The following is a 24496-nucleotide window of genomic DNA, read 5'->3' as shown; positions in this document are numbered from 1 at the left end:
ACCATCCTGTGGGAGGCTTCTCTCGTGTCCCCACATGAGAAGCTGGAGCTAACAGATGGGAGCCCACTCCTCTCTCTGGATTCAAACTACCGACCTTTCAGTCAGCAGTCCTGACTGAAGTTAACCCATTACACCACAGGGAGCTCCTTGCAGTTTCTGGAGTCGTTCCTGACACAAAATTTTTTGTTTTACTATTGTACAGTATCCTTAGCATTGGTCCTAGGGCCAATCTCTAGTGGATACCAAGGAGCCATTTACTTTTAAAGAGCAAACTACAGACCACCTGCTGCAATGCAACCTGAGCCCTGCTACATGCACAATGGAGGACCTTCTTGTGGCAACACCAGAAGTACTCCAAGTGGCTAGATACTGGTCAAAGGGCATTTAATCAACTACCAAGTTTGCAAACTCTGTGTTCTTGTATGTTTGTTGTTCTGTTAAAAATGTAATACAACTGTTCGGTTGCCTGACACGATAAATAAATAAAATAACTTTTAAAGATGGATAAATGCTTAGAAAATACAACATAGACAAACACTTGAAAAATAAAACAAGATATAAAATGCATTTGAACAACTGTTTTTTTATTATTATTATTTTTACTTTCTTCAAGCATTGCTCTGGAATATCTATCTCCCAAGTCAATTTCTTACTGTTTTGAGGTCTTATTTGAACTCAGTGATCTACTGTGAGGAGTTCTGGTTTCATTATAATCATTTGGTGGGGTCTTTATAATCTTTTAATAACCTCTTCATATGTTATCTGTTCCCCTCCTAATTCTTCTCCTTATGGCCTTTTTAATCTGATTTCTGGATGAAGAAAATCCCCACCTACTTCATTTCAATATTGATCTCCTAGCCAGAGACTTATATTTTCGCTATCTTTGGCATATAATTCATGTTTCCTTAATAGGATTTTAAAGATCCCAGTCTCAATATTTGGAAAACCTCTTTTTGCTAAAATATTTTGTGCTTTTAATAGCATACATCTGCAGTGCCTTGCATTGCAAATTCCTGAAAACTTGAACTCATTTAATTCAGCAGTAGGATACACTGAAGTCTTGAATGAGGTCAAAATTAGATTTACATTCCCTTTTGACTTGAATTATTAACAATATTTTTTCCACCACTATTGTGCATAATCTTTTCACAGACCCCCTGATAACCCTTCACAGAACCCTGGGGTTCCGCAGAAGCCAGTTTGAGAACCACTAATCTAGAGGATGGAGCATTGGAGGCCCAAGGCCACTAAATGACCTTGAGCAAGTCACACTCTTGAAGGCTTACAGCAGTGGTTCTCAGCCTGTGGGTCCCCAGATGTTTTGGCCTTCAACTCCCAGAAATCCTAACAGCTGGTAAACTGGCTGGGATTTCTGGAAGTTGTAGGCCAAAAACACCTGAGGACCCACAGGTTGAGAACCATTGGCTTACAGAAAGTCAGTGACAAACCAACTCCTTATAAATCTTGCCAAGAAAACCCTATGAGAGGATTACCATAAATCATTGGGTGGCCACTGCCTCAGCTTATCCCACACCAAGTTCATGCCCTTTAATTTGGTTGTCAGGTCACATAGAAGTTGATCAGTAACATTAATAAAAGTTGCTCACAGTTTTTCACACACTGTTGTGTTGACTCATTATTTTGGTAATTGGGGAGCAATCCCTACTTCCCAAATTAGCATTAAATGGGGTTTTATGATGCTATACTGTTTGTTATTGCTATTGTGCCATTGTTTATGCACTTGAATTTGTGTGTTTGCACAATTGAGTGCTTTTGTGAACTGCCCTGAGTCTCTTTGAGGAGATGGTGGCAGGATATAAATAAAGTTTTATATTATTATTAATATTAATATTATTAAAATATAACTCATTGTTTTCTATGAAACTATCACACAATTTACATTTTTACATTCTGTTACATTGTACCGTATAATATTCAGTTTTCACACCCTTAATACTAACAAAATTTTATGAGCATGGTTATAAATTAAGCATTATAAAAGAATGCTGTATATGTCATCTATTCATTTCCATTTTATAAAATCATTTTAAAAATCATATCCACATTCCATTTTTCAGTGTCAGATGTCCTGTGACTAAATTTCATACAGTCTTCAGTCAAATGCTATTCTTTCTGTCTCATTTTAAATAAAAACTTTACTCCACACATATATGATCCATAGTTTTTCCCACAGCATTCGCCTTTGAGACACAGGAAAACTCTCCCTGATATGAGTTATATTTCTCAATAGAAGAAGTTTTCTAGATAAGATATAAGTTTGGAATGAATATAATTTCCTGACCTCTTTTCTCCCTGAGGCTACCAGTCTCCCCAACAACTGTTACGTCTAACAACGGTTAGCAACAGGCGGTTTCATTTGGATTGGGGGGTCAAACAGTCAGCAAAGCCCTTGTCATTTCATGACGGTGTTATGGATCGCATGGATTAGAGTCCATGCTATCCAGCCAAGAACAGCAACCCCCTCAGACACACACAGAAGCAATAACTACCTAACCTGCTGGCCAAGGACAAAATATTTTTTTGGAGCAGGCTGAAGAAGAGTTAGTTGTGCCTTCCTTTCTGGAACATAGAAAAGAAAAAATCTCAGCTGAGGCAGTCAGTCAGAAACACTGGGATAGCCAGAAAGCATTAAGGCTTTGTGGTTTAATACCTGATTGCTGGTTGCAACATTTGAAACCAAGTCTTAGATCCTGTGCTCTAGAGGTCTATGGGCACTGTTTGAAACTCTGGACAGTTTCATCAGTTGGAAATTCAGTAATTGGATTGACTCAGAAGGAGTGTATTTTGGCCACTGTTTTGCTTGTTTCTTTCAAGCTTGTTGTTACTGAGAATTAATTGGCTGACATCAGAGTGTACAAATACTCAGATGCTGAATCCAGGTTGAGGTACTTCATAGGTGGCTAGATACCCATCCAGACCATGCCCAGGAACTTTCAGTCCTCAATGAGTGGTTTAATCCCACATTAAGCAAAGTCATTGAATACTTTAGAGGTTTGGCTAAACTCTGGAGCAGCCCCACACTTCAACATGACTGTGTACAATAGAATGGCTCCAAAATGAATTGCTCTGCTTTCCACATGGGGCAATGCAACCCTCCTTATTTTCCTATGCTCAACAGGGCAGGGGAAAGGCAATGCATTGTGGTGATGTTATGCCTGCAGGCAGCTGGAGAGCTCCTGGATGTAATCAGGCATATTTGCTGATGTCAGCAAAGAAATCTGGCAACAGACAGAAGGTCTCCATAACTCCCTGGGAAGGCAGGAGTGCTGGTTTAGCTGGGCTGAATCAGATTTGGTCCAATAGCTCCACATTATTGGAGGCCAGTCTTGAACATTTCACTTCCACAAAGGCCACAGATTATTCTGTAGGTATAGATGAGTCCAGAGTCAAGCAAACAAAATAAGCATTTATACACATTTCTTATTATGCTCATATATAGGGTCTTCTAGAGACAAGAACGTGATGAGAAAATGACAGCAGGGAGTGATGCAGGAAGAGAGTGAGTGTGGAAAAGGAAACAGTTAACAAACGCTAACGTGCTAACACTAACATGCCATGGAGAACTGCAAGCTCCAGTTTGAAACCTGTAAATAAATATGCTCTGTAGGCACTCCCACCATACCCCTCCCTCCCTCCCACCAAGAAATGCAGTCACCAGTGCTGGTCGTTTATGGCCAAGATACTTATCTCTCTTCCAACCTATTGTGGTGACAGCAGAAACACATGTAACAGCAGAAATGAAGAAACAATGCCATGATAGAGGAAGAAAATTATTGTTCCAAGAAACTTTCCAATATCTGGCTTCCAGGGATGGCTGAGAGCAGGCCTGTAGCCAGGATTTCTTTTCGGGGGGGGGGGGGGGCTGAATTTTTTCAGGGGGGGTTTCAGGGGCGCTGAGTTTTGGGGGGGCTGAGTCTGAGTGAAAGAGGGTCTAGCCTAGCAAACCTTTTGTATCATTACCCCAATACCCCCATGCATATGGGATATATTGAGTATGGTGATCAGATCATGATATGAATAAACATAACAGTTTAAATAATGCACCAGTAAGGCCTTTTCACGAAACACCATGAGAATTTCAGAAGGGGGGGCTGAAGCCCCTCAAGCCCCCCCCCCCCCCCCCCCCCCGGCTACATGCCTGGCTGAGAGAGTCAATAATTTGTTGATTATGGCAAATGAATTACTTGTTGTTGTTATGTTGTTTAATTTGTTCTTTACTATCAAGAGGTGTCTTCTTACTTCTCAGTGTCAATTCCTGACCTTAGTTATGTTCTGCCTCTTATCTCATGAGTGTCAATTTTTTAAAAAATGTGCATGCTTTTTTTGGAGCTCTCTCTACTACTTTTAAAGCATCTCTGAAACACACAATCCTTCTTTTTAAAATGTAGAAAACAGTCTGAGTAGGTTAAGAGTAGTGCATCTTGGTGGGAGGAATGAACAGGAAAGAAGTCTTAATAGTACCTTAAAAATTACTGGAATTCCATAAACAAAGACTAAAATTTACAAAATGGATTTTAGAAAATGCTGCAACCTATTTCGACCAACTTCTGATGAGGGCATTATCTGATTCAAAGTTCACAGCCTCCTTAAACTCATTCTCAATTTCCCACGGGTGTGTTAGTTCCAGCTATTTGTATATCCAATTTCTGTGCAATGGGAACAAATGAAGGAAAGACTTCATATGTCATCTCACTTTTCTATATCATCTCAAAGCAGAATATCTAAATGATTGATAAGATAAGCTGTTGGTGCTGTCCAATCACAAGTGTATAAAATACTTTTGTAATGAATAATGTTTTAACAGTGACATGAAACAGAGTGAGATCTTAGGACCAATGTATTTAATGCTTACCCTGATAGCAAGGCTTTATATATGTAAGCTGAGATATCACGGTATGACTATAGAGAGCTATAGAGACACTCATGTACAATCTGCATGTGTTATTTAAAATAAAAAGATATTTATTAATTATAGATATGTATTCATGCAAGTTCAATTTAATTTGTTGCCAACAGCAATTCTTGCTAGAAATTATGAGAAAGGGCCTTTATCTGAGACACTGCATGGTTATGGCTCTCTGCATGAAGTTGAACATCTGCAAACTATTTGCCCAATTTATTTAAGTATAAAAGAAAGCACCAAATGCACACCAAAAATGACACTCCTTCTTGTAAAATCTTGATTGGCTTCTTAAATTGCTTGGATATGACTGCAACTACAAAAAATGCCTCACTTTCCTTAACCCCGTTGCTCAAACACAGGATCGCTTGAAAGAAAGAAAAGAAAGGGTCCCAGGAAGGGTGCTTCCTTAAATCTGTTGCTCAATCCAGGCTCCCTTGAAAGGATTCCAGGAACCATTGCCGCCAAAGGGCTGGATTTTCACGGATCTTTCGGCTACTTAGCTAAAAACAGATACTTCCATTAGCAGATTTTCAGGAAGCTCCCAAAAAGGGATCTGGGTACTCAACGAAATTCAGATATCAAAAATGGATCACCCTCCAGCCAAAGTGCACAAGCCTAATTGTTATTAAATAAAAAACATTCAAAAAATAAGACTTGTGACTCTCATATATAAATTTATGAGTTCTGACTATCCATTTCATTTTGTATTTGTTTAGCAATAGCAAAATGACTATTTATTGTTATTTTTCTAATACCTTGACTACAGTTTCCATTTTGATTTATGATGGAGTCAAGATATAGATAGTCTTTGACTATCTTTATGCCTTTAATCATACCTGCATAATTCATCTGTGGTCATTATTTTTGTTTTCTTAATGTTTAGCTATGACTCTACCTTGATTGCACTTTTTCCTTGATTGCTTTGAATAACCTTTCTAAGTCCTTGCTATTTTCTGACAGCAATATGATACCACATGTATCTTAAATTGTTGATGGTCCTTCCTCTAGTTCTCAAATCTCCTTCCTCTGAGTCTCATCCAACTTTCTTTAGTAGAAAATGATAATAGAAATAAAACCACTTGTTTGTTTGCTCACCTGCTTGTTTGCAAATGCTACTTTCCCCCTTTTTTTGGTTTTTGGTCTTTTTAAACCAGAATTGAACAGGGGAGGTCTTCAGGCACTGGACTCATTCAAACAGTGAATTACCTCTCAAACAAATGACTGTCCTCATGAAAGTAGAACACATAACAGCTTACACAGATGAAGGAAGACATAAACACTTGACAATTCAAGAAAAAAGAAATATATATGTCAGGAAAGATCAAAGTCATTGTATTGCAGAAGATCTCAGATCACAAAAGCCTATTTATTTCTCTCTTGTTCCAAATGAGCTGGTCTAATAGGCTTCATGGAGTACAAAGCCTCCAGTGCATTACTGTATATTCATTATCAAGAAGATGTATGCACTTCAGTATTGGTTGCTGGGTAACAGAAATAAGTGGTTTCCAATGCAGCCATGTCTTGTTGATGGCCTCCTCATTTCTGACTGTCTTGTCACTCTGGGGGAAAAAATAGACCGGTTTTTGTTGTGACCAAGTACAACTAGGAGGCTTCTAATACACATGTTTAATGTCTAGATGGGGAAAAGATGTTATGATTCATGTCCGTCTGAAAATGTCATTCTTTGATGAGAAAGTTCTGGCTTCTGATGTGCAGGAATGCATTTTTGCAGTTGTTCAATGGTGGGAAAATTCATTTGGCATCTAGTCAGGGGCACCTTCATTCAATCTTTCATCATGGTTTCCAAGATTGAATTCATGTGCCAGAACTGAGGCCCACTGTGCCTTTGCACAAATCATGTCCCACTGAGCAAAGAAGAGTCCTAATCTCGTCTATCACGACCAAAATTATCAGAAAGGAGACATTTCTCACTGTTGTTATAAAATTGAGAGTTACATCTGGGAGATTACTTTCTTTCTGATAAAAATCAGAGATGGGAAACATTAATGTAAAATTGTTGTCATTAAATAACAAATAAATTATTTAAAAGAAACTGTTTTAGTAAAATGTTTCTATTCATTTGTGTTTTTACTAATGCATTAGTAGTTTTTCTTTAAAATTAAACCAAAACCAGTTATAATGTATACATCTGAAACAAACACTGCAAGTTACTCCAAATGATTTGGAATTTTAATCATTACTTTTTAGAAAATGACAGTTTTTGTTATTTAAAATAACTTCTGAAGTTGTTATGTAAAGGTAGTGAATTAATTTTGATAAATTATAATATAGCAATCTCACCCAGAACACATGAACACACCCAAAAGAGCTCAATGTAGGTCCTAACTGCAAGTTACTTCACACGTGTTCCATTTAATGACATACATCTTGTTTTAATTATTATTAAACTGGGCTTTTTAGAATCAAAGAATATGGGAAGATTGGGTTAAAAGAAGACACTAAGTGTTAGAACTTGTCTACATAAACCAAAAACCCCAGGCTCAGAGCAGGGAAAGGGGATGGATTGTGATTGTGTTGTAACTGCTCCTATCTGAACATTCGACTCTATGTAAGCTCCGGGCCATTGCAGACACCTCTGCTGACATTTGAATATAACAATAATTTTATTTCTTACCCAGGTTACAACACAATTAAAAAACATGAACATTGCAAACATTCAACAAATATACATATTTCTATAAAAAGATCTACATCAAAACTGTATTTCTATAAAATACATATTAAAGTCCACAAAACAAACATCAAACAAGGGACATGAGTTTAAGATTCATAGTTAAAAACAGTTTGGGTAGGCCTGCAGGAAGAGATGTGTCTTTAGATGGAGCTCTACCAGCAGGTCATTCCAGAGTCTTGGGGCGGCTGATGAAAAGGTCCTCTGGGTGTTGGTCACAGCTAGGGTTCTGGGAGGCTGAAGCAGACACCCCCAGAGTACCTAAGTGTGTGGGGCTGAAGAGAAGGTATCCTGAAGATAACCTTGACCCAAACCATGTAGGGCTTTTAAGGTCAAAACCAACACCTTGTACTTTGCTCGTAAACTAATGATAGCCAAAGGACCAACCAAAGAATCAGAAAAATTGATCCTCCCCTCCTTTCTCATCAAGCAGGTGCCCTGTTCCAATGTCACAGAAGCACCCACCATGTTCAGGAGCTCTTACAAAGCTTCCTGGCCAGCTAGGAGCAGACATGTAGAAGATAATGTGCATCTTGTCCATGAGGAGTGGCTGCGTGTTATGATTGTGCAAACAATGATCTCAGATTTGGCACAAATGTGCTCCAAGACACATTTACCTTGAGTCAAACTGCCCAATGTAGATAAGCCCTTTGTATCTGTTTAAAAAAAGCTTGTCCTATGAAGCAGTCTAATTCACTTTGGCTAAAACTCAGTGAGCATTTTCTCTGTTCAATTCAATGGTCATCAGCTTTTTACTCAGAAGAATGCAGCCCTGAATAAAACATTATACAGTATCCAGGGTTTCTGCATCCCTGAATTCAGCCATTCATGACTTGAAAACATTCTCCTCATTGATTTTTTTTCCCAAAAAAACCCAAACCTTGATTTTTTTCATTTTATATAAGGGACACAGTTTTTCTACACTATTGCATATAATGGGACTTTTTCTTTCTTTCTTCATAATTAATTGCCACCTTCGTCATCCTAAGAGTCAGGTAAAACTTGCATCAAAAATAATGTATATTTGCAGTAAAGGCATTGTCTTAATTATAAAAAATGGAGATGGTTTGATTCTGAGAGCTGTCTCTACAAAGAAAAAATAGTGTGCCATATATGTGAATAAATGTAAAATGTACCTGCAACATCATTTTTTTAATTCAGAAGCTTTGAAATGCTGATATAGACCTGATATCAGCAAATCTGCCATTTTATTGCTGTTATTCATGGTCCACAGCTATTCAACAGAAAATTAATTAGCATCACACTACCATAAATCTCCACAGTATTAGCTAAAACGCCAATTTTGTAATCACTTTTCATTAAAACAAAAAATACTAATTAAAATTGATTTCCTTGCCTGATCCCACCCCCTCTATGCTTTGGTAAATCTCTGCCAATTTTAAGGTTGCTTCAGAAAGAAGCTGGAAGCAGCCAGACCTTTAACTAAGTGGATTTTGTGTAAAGCCTCATCCTTTCTATAAAGATAACAATGCATGAAAGGAAAAAGGAGTTTGACAGAAGATGGCTGTCAGGCAGACTCCCACAAGAGCAAGAGCCAGCCATGGAAATAGTACAGAAAAATATCTTTAGCAAATCCACAGTTACTTAAGAACTGTATCTAGGATGCCTTACAATGCGTCTTTAGAGGCAGCTGGTTATTAATATCACAGATGTGCCAAGCTACAAAGGATCGAATTAATAAAATGATTCAAGTGGTTTGTTTTTCCATACAATTATGTGAAATGGATCAGGCTGAGCATTTTTGTTGTAGTAATTATGTCTTCAAATCAACTCCAACGTAAAGCAACTGCATCATAGTATTTTCTTGACCAGATACATTTAGAGGAAAGTTGCTATTGCCTTCCTCTGTTTTGCCTGCAAATAAATAAATAAATAAATAAAAGCTAGAGAAGAGAGGAGAGGGATAAGAGGCAGTGTATGAAAAGATCTGACCTACACCAGATTCAAACTCACTATATTTTTGCCTGGATTAAAAGTAATATATAATTAATTTGTGCCTCAACATCCCCCTATATGAGCATAACTCATAATATAACAGAGTAGGTACCCTGGAACTTTTATGAAAGTTTTATTTTAACCATGTTTTAACTTCTATACTGTATGTTTTATTTTGTTGTAAGCCGCCTTGGGTCCGCTTGTGGAGAAAGGCAGGGTAAAAATACCTTAAAATAATAAATAATTAATAAACTCTTGTTAAGAGGTGTGTGTGTGTGGGGGGGGGGGGGATATTTCCAGGAAGATTGCTATAAGTTTTGCTTACTTGGATGGAGGGAAAATTACATTTCCCTCCATACATTTCCCTCCATTATTATTTAAAATTCCTTAAATATAAAATTTATACTTAGAAGTGTTCCATATGTTCAGTGTAGCATATACCCAAATACATTTGCACATAATAGATGGCAGGGGGGCCCCAGTGGTGCAGCGGATTAAACCATTGAGCTGCTTAACTTGCTGACCAAAAGGTTGGTGGTTCGAATCTGGGGAGCAGGGTGAGCTCCCGCTGTTAGACTGCTGTTCTGCCAACCTAGCAGTTCGAAAACATGCAAATGTGAGTAGATCAATAGGTACTGTTTCTGTGGGAAGGTAATGGCACTCCATGCAGTCATGCTGGCCACATGACCTTGGAGGTGTCTATGGATAATGCCGGCTCTTCGGCTTAGAAATTGAGATGAGCACCACCCCCCTAGAGTTGGACACATCTAGACTTAATATCAGGGAAAACCTTTACCTTTACTAGATTGCAGAACAAAAATAGCTGTCTAGTACTTGTTCATTTAGTAGACTTCTGATTGATAATATGTGAGGATGCTCAACTACACTGAAGTTGTAGTGGTCCAGTTTTTCATTTTGGGGGGACTCAGCTGCCAGTCTATTGGGGGGAGTTTGATGGGGGGGGGGCTTCCTGTTCTAAATTCCTTCAAAAAAAAGTAAGTGGTGCTATAGTAACTAGAAATTAGAGATTAGGACTATGGAAACTACAACAGACATGACCACTTAGCCAGAAAGGTTGCTTTGTTCAGCATATCAACCAATCAAAGTTCATTTTATATTGAATGTTTTCACTGTTGTTGTTGATTCAGTTGTCTGGAGCACCCCACAGCTTAATGTGTATGTGTGGCACTAGAGCCACACATACCCTTTCACTATAAACTACATTCTGTCCAGATAATCCAGTAACAAAGAGCATATAAAAAAGCAAATTCAAAAGATGGACTCAAAGTACAAAAGGTTATTTCCAAGATAACCAAGTCCTAAATCCTTTCAAATACAGTCTCCAGAATCAATCCACAGAGATATCCATAAACAAGATAGCATGAATTCAAGGCAGACAACCTATGCCCCCTATGCACTAGAAACAAGAACACACATGGAAACTTGAATACATGAATTCCAAGAATATAAGTCCCCAAATCAAGAGCTGTTCACTTGAATACAACATTGCTCTCACAAAGGAGTTTACCAGTAGGGACCACTTTAAAAAGCCTCAATCCCACCCATAACATCATTTTTCATGCACCTGCTTTTCCTTTCCTTATCTCTGGGGGGCCTTCCACACACCCCTATATTCCAGAATATAAAGACAGAAAATCCCACAATATCTGCATTGAACTGAGTTATCTGAGTCCAAATGTGAGATTTTCTGCCTTGATATTCTGGGATATAGGGATGTGTGGAAGGGCCCTAAGCCTCTGGGAAAAGTGAGTCTGTCTTTGTTGTCTGCCCTGTCTCTGCAATTCCAACATTTGTCTCCCACGTTTCTCTCAGTCTGCACTTCTGGCAGGGGTCTCATGAGAATTGATATCTGACCACAAAACTGGAGAAAGCAACTCTCTTTAGGCCAGTTCTCCTCTGAGCCCTCTGAAACTATTCCAGCATTCCCTTCCTCATCTTCTGAGTTCTCAGAATCCGACTAAGTCACAACAGTGCCATACATGGAAGCAGAGAAGAAAGTAGTAAGCGGGAGACAGCTTACTACTTTCTTTACTTACAGCCACTTTAAAATCAGTGGAGTTACACTCCCCTTGAAGGCACAGGCTTGCAGCATGGGAGTCCGGAACCCCAGTGGCCAGGGGAGTCTCCTGAGGGGTGAAAAGGGCAGAATATAAATGTTTCAAATAAATAAAATAAATAAATAAGGACAAAAAGAAAATTTTAAAATATTAAGGGAAAGTTTGGAAAAAAATGTTTTTGAGTATTGAGGAAACACTGATGAGAATAATCCTGGACTGACAAGATTATTCGCACTTTGGGACTTATTCTACACAAAATTCACACATGATTGTTAGCACAGGAATTAGGGTTTTTTTCTGTGTGGAAAGTAATAGTTAATTGCAGAAATATCGACTCCTGCACAGAAAATAGTGTTTTCTTCCTAGAAAGTGCTACAAGTAGGGGTTTATTCAGCATAATGTTCACACATTTATTTATTTACTATTTATTTACTATATTTCTACCCCACTCTTCTCACCCCAAAGGTGACTCAAAGTGGCTTACAAATATGGCAAAATTCAATGCTGTATTAAACATATAAATAAACAAATAAACACATAGGTTGTTGTAGGTTTTTCCGGGCTATATGGCCATGTTCTGGGGGCAATTTTTCTCCTGACGTTTCGCCTGCATCTATGGCAAGCATCCTCAGAGGTAATGAGGTCTGTTGGAACTAGGAAAAACTAGGTTTATATATCTGTGGAATGACCAGGGTGTGACAAAGGACTTTTGTTTGCTGGGGCTAGCTGTGGATGTTTCAGCTGATCACCTTGATTTGCATTCAATGGCTTGGTAGCGCCTGGGGGGAATCTTTTGTTGAGGGTGATTTCATGTGCCTGTTTGTTTATTAGTGATGTTCATAGTTTATTAGTGATGTTCATAGAAAACAAGATTCCTTTATAAATAGCAGCATTTTCTGTACAGGTACTAATATTTCTGCATTGTAATATGTGGATGTCAAGGGACAAGAAAGGCTCCTCTCTGCCAAGCTCCACCTCTCCTTCCACCCTTTCACCACAGCAGTGACCAATTGAGTTGGAATAAAGAAAAGCTATAGAATAACCATGCATCCCAGAAAAAAAACCATGTGCATGCTTTATGGCACTAACAAGATGGTGTGAACAGAATTCTTGCCATTGTAAAATTATCTGCATGTTTACTGGAAAGTAAACCCATTGACTTTACCAGTACTTATTCCCAGCTAGATTGCAGGACAAGTTATTTATAGATTTTGAAACATCGGTGATTAGATAAATTAGCAGTTTTCATGCCCTGTACACAGTAAAGCCTGAGGGGTTTTTTTTAAGGCTCCCATGTATTTTAACAGAACTGTAAGAAAATGATCTAGTTCCATGGATTATGGATTATATTTGAAATATGCTGTCGGGTCTCAAAGAGGCAAGATGTCTTTTTATCTTGATTGACTCTTCATAAACTAGGTCACATTCTCTAAAACCTTGTAAATTTCCTTTAAAGTGACCATCAGAATTCATTGTTGTAGTATAGAATACGTGCATCACATACACATGCACATATTATGACAGTTGCAACACAGTTTATTGCTTATAAAATACATTGGACAGCAATACTTAAAACTTTTACTCAGGAGACACATACACATTGAGGCTTAGGTTATGAGTGAGCAGAAGGTCGCTCTGTTGATTACTGTATGTGAGAAAAGTACTAACCCACACAAAGTCATTATTTATATTTTTATATTTTTATGACTGCTAATGACTGGAACCGAGAAGAAATACAGTATTCTTTAGAGCAGAGCTGGGCAACTCCATGCAGGACAGGGGCCGATTCCATCTGCCAGACCACTTTGCTAGCTGCAGCTCACATATAACCAGTTCTAATATTTCAATTTTCTTCTGCAATTCCTTCAAAATGATGACCAAAAGTGACACAATATCATTTTGAAAAAAAAGAATGTAGAAAGGGAAAAGTGTTCATTAGGAGTATGAGGCTCTGCGGTGCATATAGTGATAGAGTGGTGTATTTTGTACGTTTTCTTACATTTAAGGAGCTTTCCGCATGGTTTGGGAGCAAACATTTTGAGTAATATCTAATAAACTAGGATATATTTTGAACCTCCTTTTCCAACTGGGTGTGATGAAGGTGATCTGCCTGTGGACATTCTTCATACTTCTGTTTTCATAGGCAGATAACTATTTAGTGGGGTTTAGATTCACTAGGACTTGGGAGATTCTGCTATTATAGGAAAGTCCATTAAAATGGTCTTCCTCAAGAAGCTTGTGGATCCAGATTGCGTCTAGATATGTCGTGAAGAGTTTTCTATTGCCATAGCAGGTATTTCTGTTGAAGCTGTTGCTCATCTCTTGGATGTAAAAAAATGATATTGTGGTGGAAACAATTACCCTTGAGTGTCCCTTCCCAGGTTTACAAAATAAAATAAAGTAAACAAATAAATAAAATACAAAGGCGCTGGCAGTGGAATGGGGACTAGAACATAAAAGGTGGAAAACTCGGAGGAGATCCTACTGAATCTGGGCTAGAGACATTTGGAACTGTTACTCCATGGTGATAATGGCACAGAAGAAATCATATTGGTTTGGGGCCATGTGTAGTAAATGGGCATACTTTGCTCATCTCTGATTTAGAGGCTGGGTGTACTTAATTTAGAAGAACTTGATAAAAGAACCTGCCAGTTTAGGATTATTGTGGGAAGGGATTAATTGATGAATGCATAGTTGGATACTGATGAGAGAGTACCTGCAGAAGGCACATACTTTCTTGGAGGCATTTCTACATGATGATAAAGAAAGATGCACTGTCTTGATATAATTCATTGGGATTTGCCTAGCTTCATTGGTTGTCGTCATCCCTGTATTCTCTCATTCTATTATTTATTGTGGCCTTTTTTTTTGCAATTTCTTGGAACTGCACTAGGCCTCTTTTAGAGTTTCTTTAAAAAAAGAGCATTGAGGTCGTTCAATATTTTGAAAGGGAAATTTTCTCCTTTGTTGCTTTTTTTTGTTGTTGTTTATCTATAATAGAATAGTGCAGCGGTTCTCGAAGTGGGCTCTGCACTTCCCTCCTCTCTCTCCTTCTTCTCCCCCTACAACATTTCCCTCTTCTTTCCTACTCCTCTCCCTCCCCCTTTCCCTGCATGGCAGAAGGGAGTTGAACTGTATGGCTCCTGCCAGAAAAAATCAGAGGCAAAGAAATATGATAAGGACACTTAAAACAATCTTAGAACTACAGCAGCAAGTACTGCAACTTCCCAATACATTCATCTAGTCTGGAGAAGTCATTTGTCTATTCGTGATTTAAAAGCTTTTAACAATATGGGTTCAACTTTAAATAATCTATCTTGTCAAATACCCATAGCATAACACAGACTATAATATCTGTTGCAAACTCCCCAGAGTATTTTTGTGTATCCCTTTAATGTATTGCTGAAAGGCTTGATGCTCTCAGTATTAGGCTTAGCACTAAGCACTGATGTAGACCCTCCCCATGGTCATAAATTATCCAGTTTTATTGGTTTACAGCTGATGTTTGTTTGTTTGTTTGTTTGTTCAAAACACCTATATCCTACATTTCTGTCTTGCTTCCAAGATGCCAGAAGGATTAACTGCATAGGTATGCTAAGATAAGGGTGGGATTGGTGTTGTTGGGTCAAAGTTCCTAGCATTTCTCATCATTGTTGGCTAGAGCTACTGGATTTCAATCCAATAACATCCAGACTTCACATTTCTTGTCCTTCCGTAGAATCAATTATATATTTTCTATATCCATATTTGCATATCATCAGCACAAAAAGCCACAGGAATGTTCTACACAGAGGTAAACAGAACTTTGTACAAGCTATGTCAACTATTGTGTGCCTATTCTGATGGATAAATTGATGATAAAAGATAGATAGCAACAAATAACTACATAAAATCCTCATTGAGTACACATTAGTCCCACCCACTATGTTGCCTTTCTCTTCATGAAAAAACACATTTCCTGTCCTCTGAAGGTTCTATTCATCAAGCTGACAGGATTTTATTGGCTTCTTAGATCATCTAAATTCAGTAAGTTGTGAGTAATCTGGAAGCCATTTTTTGTACTTTACTACAAATGTGTAATGACATTTCTGCTTTTCAAGAGGCTATTGAATAATAACAATGTCTGCAAGGAGTTACAGTTCCACAACATCTAGAGGGTTACAACATTTAGAGGGCCCTCTCGCTGCCCTAACACGACTTGTGGGATGTCTATTCAATTTGTTGTTTTCTGTACAATGAGAATAGCTGACAAACTACTTTCATCTGTTCAGACACCCAACAGACAGCTGTTCCTGTAAAATCTTTAAAGCAGCTGTCTCTAGCTCCAGCAGACTAAGCAAGAAGCAGACTTGTTCTGATACAGGATTACTGACATATCTACAGTGGCACCATCCTGCATTCAAAATCTCCTCATTAAAGCTTTATTTGATTTAGATCAGGGATAGGTAAACTTCAGTCTGAAGACTGTGCATACAGCCACTGGAGCCATTTCTGTGGTACCCTTTAATAAGGCTTTTCCTGGATTAAAAAAGAGCTCCAGGAGCCCCCCAAATAAAAAAATAACATATCAAAACTGATATTAAAAAGAGAGAAAAGTGTTTACAGAGATTAAAATGGGGATAAGATGTGGCTTTAACAGAGAGGGGTATAGTGCTTTGTGTGTTGGAGGACACTGGGAGACTTGGGTTCAAATAATCTTTTAGCCATGGAAATTATTGGGTTTCCAAGGCCAAGTCACACTGTGATCCTCACAGGAAGTCACTCTATCTCAGCCTTTTCCTTTGATTCTAAGTCAGGTTTTTTTTGAGAGCGAGAGAAAGAGAGATAAACTAGTCACTACACCTGACAGAAGGGAGGTAACCATCTCTGGATAGTCTTCATCTCTTTGGATAAATCACTTTAATTTTCCAATGAAACCTTGGCGTAGATTCATTTTCCTCCAACATGGAATCCAGGTAAATATTGCATTCCACAGTTGGAGTATCACTCCTGGAATATCCTACTAAGTCATAGCCACAAGATCAATCTTGGCTTCTGGGGGCCTTGGCTTGTGATGGAACGATTCAAATAGTAAGTAGCACAGTGTTTTGCTATTTTTGTTGATTTTACTGATGTTGATGAATGCCTATGTCACTGTAAGTGAAGTAGATGCATTAAGCAAGCAAATATATTGCCAAGGAGTAAACCTCACTGATGCCACATCTGTATGGGGCCAGAGTATGAGGGCTTTGCTGACCTTGCCTTTGCTGCTGTCTTCCACCATATATTTCTCTAAATGCTACTTCAGATTTGTTGCCAGCTCCATAATAGCACACACATGCATGAACGAACAAACAAACAAATGAAGGACACTTTCTTATTTGCACAGAGTACTATGAGAAATATAAGTTTTTAGATCAGTTACAACATAAGATATTGATTCCCACACCAATTCCAGATGCAGTGATGGCTGTATAAATTTTCTTAATAATTTTGTCTTGCAATCCAGGAAGACTTGCATGCTGCACTTCAATGAAGCACAAAATTGGTAAAAGGTGGGTGAGATGGAGGTACTCTATGAGCATGGGGATGCCATTTGTTAATTATACGGATCAAATTATTGGTTTAGTGGTCCCATGATCCACTTTTAAATAATCTTGCAGCAATTTTCATGCTGTGTGAATGTCAAAAAACAAATGTCCCTGCTATATTCTCAAAACAATCTTGCTGTGCAAACCACATACACGTCAACAGGATCTCTATTGCCATTGCAAAATTCTCTATCACAGATTTAATGGTGTCAAGAAATAAAAGAAAGTTCTGGTTTAGCTTTTTAACCACATTAAAATATAGAATATATTATTTTATCATTTGACTTATTTGAACAACAGCCAGAAATAAAATCACATCTTACCCTCAATGTACTTTAGGGAAAGAATATTATTTTTAAATGCTCAAAAATATGTTTTTTTAATATCAGAAAATCCTGATGACAATAATCATGAACCAATGAAAAGTTGCTGTTACCACTACTAGAAACACATTAGAAAACATCATCGCTAATGTTGAATCAACAATTTATCATCTCCCTGAGGAAGAAAGGGAGGAAGAAAGGCTTTATGGACTCCCAAAAATTCACTTTGCTCAGTCCCTTGTGCACACCATCAGATTCCCTATATACAGTTTGGCAGAATTTCTGGCTGCACATTTACAAAGCCATATTGGACTTACTACACACTACATTAAGGACACAGCTCACTTCATAGAAAAAATCAGCAACCTAAAACTCAACCCCAATGACAAACTGATCAGCTTTGAAGTGATTTCCCAATTCACCAAGGTCCACATAGCAGACAGCATTGCATTCATTAACTGGAATTTCTCAAAAGACACTGCAGTCCTGTTTCAGCATTGCCTTACTACAAGCTACTTCTAGTTGGACAATGAATTATATGAACAGAAAGATGGGGTAGCCATGGGGAGCTCTCTTAACCCTGTAATAGCAATGTTTATGGAACATTTTGAAAAACAAGCCCTGGAAACAGCAAGCATAAAACCCACTATATGGTTCTATTACATGGATATGTTCACCATTTGGAGCCACAAAGATGAAGAACTAAACAAGCTTCTGAACCATATCAACAATATCCATCCAAACATCCAATTTACTGTGAAAAAATAAAATAAAGGAAAACTAGATTTCTTAGTCATCACAAACCAAACCAACAACTGGGACACACAGTATACAGAAAACCTATGCACATGGATAGATATCTACATTAAAACTCCAATCGTCATCCAAGACAAAAAAAGGAGGTATAATTAAAGCTTTGGCAGATCATGCAAACAGAATCTGTGAACTCCACCTCCTTCATGATGAACTGAGTCGCCTAAATTGGGCTCTTCAGGCTAATGGTTATTCTACTATAGACATCAGAAGAGCTGCAAGACCAAGAACAAACCAAAGGAGTAAAGATAAAGAGCCACCTAGAGGGAAAGTGTTCTTATTATACATCAAGGTAACCACTGATCGATTGACTTTTGGTGGGCACGACTTGCTGAGGGCTCTTATTTATTTATTATTTATTACGGGTTCTTATACCCCGCCCTTCTCACCCCGGAGGGGACTCAGGGCGGCTTACAAAAGCAAGGCACCATTTGATGCCCGCGTCACAAAACAATCAATACAAAGTTATTACAATTTCATAGTTAACAGCAATTCATCCACTATACCAATAAAATCAATAAAATCGATAAAATCCCCATACAAACCCTAATCATCCTCCCACATGGTCAGCGTTCACTGACTCATAGATCTCATTTTCCATTCCACTTCTTCCATCCTGCTGATCGTATTCATCTGATTTAATTGCCAGATTGCCCGAAGGCCTGGTCCCAAAGCCATGTCTTCACCCTCCTCCTGAAGGAGAGGAGGGATGATGATGTCCTGATTTCCCCCGGGAGTGAGTTCCACAGGTGAGGGGCCACCACTGAGAAGGCCCTGCTCCTCGTCCCCACCAGCCTCACTTGTGACAGTGGTGGGGTCGAGAGCAGTGCCTCCCCAGCTGATCTCAAACTCCGGGGTGGGACGTAAAGGGAGATACGTTCGGACAGATACACTGGACCGGAACCGTACAGGGTTTTGTAGGTCAAAACCAGCACCTTGAATTGAGCTCGGAACTGCACCGGCAGCCAGTGGAGCTGGCACAACAGGGGGGTGGTGTGCTCCCTGTATGTCGCTCCGGCAAGCCAGCTGGTTTTTTTGATGGTCGGAGGAGCCGAAAGCTTCTTGTTTCCCATCGGATTGAAGCAGGAAGAGTCGCAAAAACAGCCGACCCCTCTACAGACCCCAAAACCATCCCTTCCCTCAAGGAAGGGGGGGGAGGGTTGGGAGAAGAGGTCCACAATCCGGGAAGCAGAGGAAATCTCCGCATCTACTGTCTTCACGCCCATTTTAAATAGAAGAAAAAGAAGACTTAAAATAAGAGCCATGGCAAAGAAGACACATACGTTCTTCCAAATAAAAAGTTCTTTACTTATTTAACCAAAAGTAGCTCTCAAAGATAAAAGAGTTCCCCTGGTAAGGGGCAAAGAGAGGAAATACAGGAATTCGAAATTACTTAAAACCTTCCATAGAATTAAGAAAATAGATGAAATATTGGACTTGAAAAGGGGTGAGGGTGCAAGTTATAGTGGTAAAAAAAGAAATCCAAAAAGAAAAGCTCTCTGGAAACTCATATAAATAAACACAATATAACTGCAACACAATTCTGCTATATATACACCCCTCTAAGTATTATAGACTGAACCAATAAGGAATTGATTTATAATTTAATTACAATCATACCATAATGGCATCAAAGGAGAGTGGATTTTAGAGGACTCAGCTGACCTTGGGAAGCTCTTTGTTGTGTCTACAAGACAGCGTTCATGTAAACACTGCTGGAGGACTGAAATACCATAAAGGAAACTGGAATTGCGAGCTGGAAAAAGGAAGCTCCACTACGGAGCTAAATATCAGAACTCTGACCATAGAGAGGCCCGAGGAAGGAAACATCAGGAAGTTGAGCGGAACCAGGAAGAGGAAGAGAGGGACAGCCTAGACAGATGTACTAGAAGGTTGGAAGTAATAGAATAACCATAGAGAAACCATAGAGAAATAGTGAGAAAGATAGGCTGGGAAGAAGAGGCAAAAAAAGGGAACCTAAAGAAAGAAGAAAAGCACAAAAGGAATGAGGGGTATTAACAAAGGAGATGAGGATGAGAAGTAGATGGACAGCAGACCTGGAAGAGAAGTAAACGATTGGCGGACTAGGAAGAGAAGCAGACGAACAGCGGACCAGGAAGAGAAGCAGACGAAGGGACAAAGAAAAGGGTAAGAAGATCTTAAAAGAACATCGGTGAGAGAGAAAACCTAGGAAACTTGAAGGGGGACTTTTATATCGTTAGAAAGTGGGATTAGACAAAGAGGGAGGGTTTTTTTGAGAAGGAAAATAAAGGGGAAAAGAATTATAGAATAGGTTTAAATTTAAATAATAATAATAATAATAATAAGGAAAAATGATTAAATCCGTAACTATACACACTTACACTATACATATATCCCCCCTACCCCCTTTATTTTTCTACCTGAATAATTGATAAAATGTTAACTCCAAAACAGAAAGTAGAAAAGGAAATGAAAGAATATAAAGAGATGGCAAGAAGAGGCTCCCTACAAGAAGAGACAGGAATTAAGGACATATTAAAGGAAATACAAAAGCTGTCAGAAAAACAGGATAAATTACAAAAAGAGCTTGAAAAAAGGGCTACTAAACATGAAGAACAACAGAAACTGATTAAGGAGGAGGTGTCAGAGATAAAGAAAGAATTAAGAGAGGAACTGAGGAGAATGAATAAAGATATAAATGGCCTAAAGCTAGAGAATATAAAAATAGAGAAAAATCAAACTAAAACACAAAAAAGGTGGAAAATTTGGGTAATAAAAGCATAAAACTAGAAGAGCTACAGGAGAGATTAGAGCAAAATGAAATGGAATACCAACTGAGATTTCGAAATGTGATTGAAATGGAAAACAAAAATATTAGAGAAATTACTAGAATGGCCGGAACACGAGATTGATAATGGGATAGACAGAGTGTGTAGAATCAAAACAAATTATGCTAAAAAAAAAGTCCCCAAAGATACAATTGTAAAATTTGTATGAAAGAATACTTGAGATGATATACTGAAACAAAGTAGTACAAGACCACTCCTCTTTAAAGACACTAAAGTAGTAGTACTTAAAGAACATCCACTTTCTACTCTGAATAGACATAGAAAATACTTCTTTCTCACAGAGAAACTTAAGAGGCTGAATATAAGATTCAGATGGGGGAAAATGACGGAATAATGACAACGCATTAAGGAGAAAAAACTTGGATTACATCAGAGGATAAAGCAAAAGATTTTTTACAAAAGATTGGAAAAAGAGGAAATGATTAAAACCACACCAAAATCCATGGAAAAGAGAAATCCCGTTCCCCAGAATTATTAGGTGCAACCTTAGGCCTGCAATCAATGAATGAAGATGGTGATGAAGAAGAAGAAGGAGACGACCTGGACGAAGAAGAATCAGAAGGAATAAATGGCTGAATTCACATATCAACTAAAATGTTACTCTAATAATGTAAAGGGACTAAATTCCCATAATAAACGGAAAAAAATCTTTAACCAATTAAAGCATGGAAATTACGTGATTGCTTTACAAGAAACACATATATCCCACCTAACCCAAAAGAAAATAGGTAAATTTTACTATTCCTCAGCTCCAGAAAAGAAAAAAGGAGTGGTATTTTATAAATATGAACAAATCCCATCAGAACTACTTTTTAGGGACCAAGAAACCAGGATGGTGGCAGTAAAAATAACTTTGGGAACAGAATCTATCTTGATATGCAACATCTATGCCCCAAATGACCCAAAATCAAAATTTGTGAAGACTCTTAGAGAAAAACTATTGAGCGAAGATTCTAACCATATGATTATAATGGGATACTTTAATGGAGTAATGGATAAGAAACTGGATAAAATGAGAAAACAGAAAAAACAAAGCGGGGAGGATCACAGTACATTACCTAAAAAATTTACGTTAGTAAAAGATTAATTGGACTTAGACGATACATGGAGAATACACAACTATGAGGAGAAGGACTTTACCTTTTATTCAAGTAGACATGCGAGTTGGTCCAGGAGTGATATAATCTGGACAACAAGATCTCTAACAGAAACAAAGTCAAAAAATTTAAAATAAAAGAAATTAGGGAGAAAATAATTTTAAAAAGAACAGGATCTTAAAATAGACCCGGGAAATCTGGAGTTAAATAAAGAATTAGACTTATTAAAAAGAGAGAAACATAATATAGAGTTAGAAGAAATTACGAAACAATTAAAGTATATAAAACAATCCTCATTTGAGAATGCTAATAAAATCGGACGATGGTTGGCGAGAAAACGAAGGAAGAAAAAACAAGCTCAACAAATTACAAAAGTTAGAAAGGGAGAGAAAATATTAACTAGAGACAAAGAAATTATGGAAGAATTTCAAAAATTCTATCAACAACTACACGCCAACGGAAGTATAGACAAAGCCAAAATAGTAAAATACTTGAATAAGCAAAATCTATCTAAAATCTCTGAGGAACAAAGATATAGTCTGAATAAAGAAATCTCTATAGAGAAAATTAAAAAAGCAATTCAGAGTTTACACAATAATAAAGTACCAGGCCCAGATGGATACTTAGCATGCTTCTATAAGACAATGCAAGAAGAGATATTACAAGTGTTACATAAAATCATGAACAAAGCCCTTATAGATGGAGAAATTCCAGATTCATGGAAGACCACTGAAATTATTTTGATCCATAAAGAGGGCACTGACCCAGAGGAAGTCAAAAACTATCGTCCGATTTCCTTATTAAATACAGACTATAAAATTTTCTCAAATATATTGGCTAACAGATTTAAGGAGTTCTTAAAAGATTGGATCGGAGATTACCAAAATGGTTTTTTACCAAATAGGAACATTAAAGATAATGTAAGGATAATATTAGACACATTGGAGTACTACGAAACACACCACAAAAAGGAAATTGCGCTCCTCTCAATCGATGCCGAGAAAGCGTTCAATAACATCACCTGGGATTTCTTTAAACTACTCTTTTTGTAACGGCAGCCAGAATGGTTTTTGCTAGATATTGGAAACAGGATAAGATACCCTCCAAGCTGGATTGGATAGAGAAAATAATGGACATTAAAGATATGGACAAACTGACTTACTGGTTAAGACAGAATAATGGACATGGCACGAAACAAACAGATTGGAAAGTTTTGGAAGAATATATAGAAAAGAAAGGTTGGTTAACATAACTTGGATGAGAGAGATAAAGAAAACTTGGTTATTCATTCCTATATCCCCTCCCCTTTATTGGATATGGGGGGAGGGAAGGAGTAAAAGGTAGAATTAATGTAAGGTTAGGAAGGAGAATGGAAGACATGTGTGTGTGTGTGTGTGTGTCTCTCTCTCTCTCTCTCTCTCGCTCTCTCTCTCTCTCTCTATATATATATATATACTTTCTTCTTCCTCTTTTCTCTCTCTCTTTTTTCTTCTTTTGATATTTTTATATTGTAACTTTTCTGTGAAAATTAATAAAAAATATTATATATATAAAAAGGGAACCACTGATCATATAGGGAAACTGATGAAGAAACATAACCACTACAATCTACAGGCCCATTAAGAAAATTCAGCAAATATTAAGAGGTATCCTGTAACCACTGCAGGAGTCTACCGTATACCATGATGTGGACAAGTCTACATAGGGACCACCCAACGCAGTGCCCAAACACGAATCAAAGAACATGAAAGGCTCTTTGTGTTCAGCTATAGCAGAACATTTGATAAACCAACCTGGACACAGAATATTACTTGAGAAGAGAACACAGAAATGCTGGACCACTCTGACAACCGTTGTGTCAGACTACACAGAAAAGCCACTGAAATCCACAAGCACATGGACCAGTGGTTCTCAGCTTATGGGTCCCCAGTTTTTTTGGCCTTCAACTCCCAGAGATCCTAACAGTTGGTAAACTGACTGGGATTTCTGGGAGGTGTAGGCCAAAACAAACCCTCTCAAGATGCCAGCCACAGATACAGGAAAAATATCAGGAGAAAATGCCGTCAGAACATGGCCATCCGGCCCAGAAACGAAACAACACCCCCACAATATATATGATTTATATGTATAGCAAATGCTGAACTGTGCACAGTCTTAAAAAGACTTAGCATGGTTGTGGTGTTACTAAAATTAGCCATTGGATTCTTCAGAA

The sequence above is a fragment of the Anolis sagrei genome, chromosome 3 (assembly GCF_037176765.1).
Source record: "Anolis sagrei isolate rAnoSag1 chromosome 3, rAnoSag1.mat, whole genome shotgun sequence".
Classification (NCBI taxonomy): Eukaryota; Metazoa; Chordata; class Lepidosauria; order Squamata; family Dactyloidae; genus Anolis; species Anolis sagrei.
The sequence above is the reverse complement of the archived record's forward strand: the minus strand, read 5'-3'. Positions refer to the sequence as shown.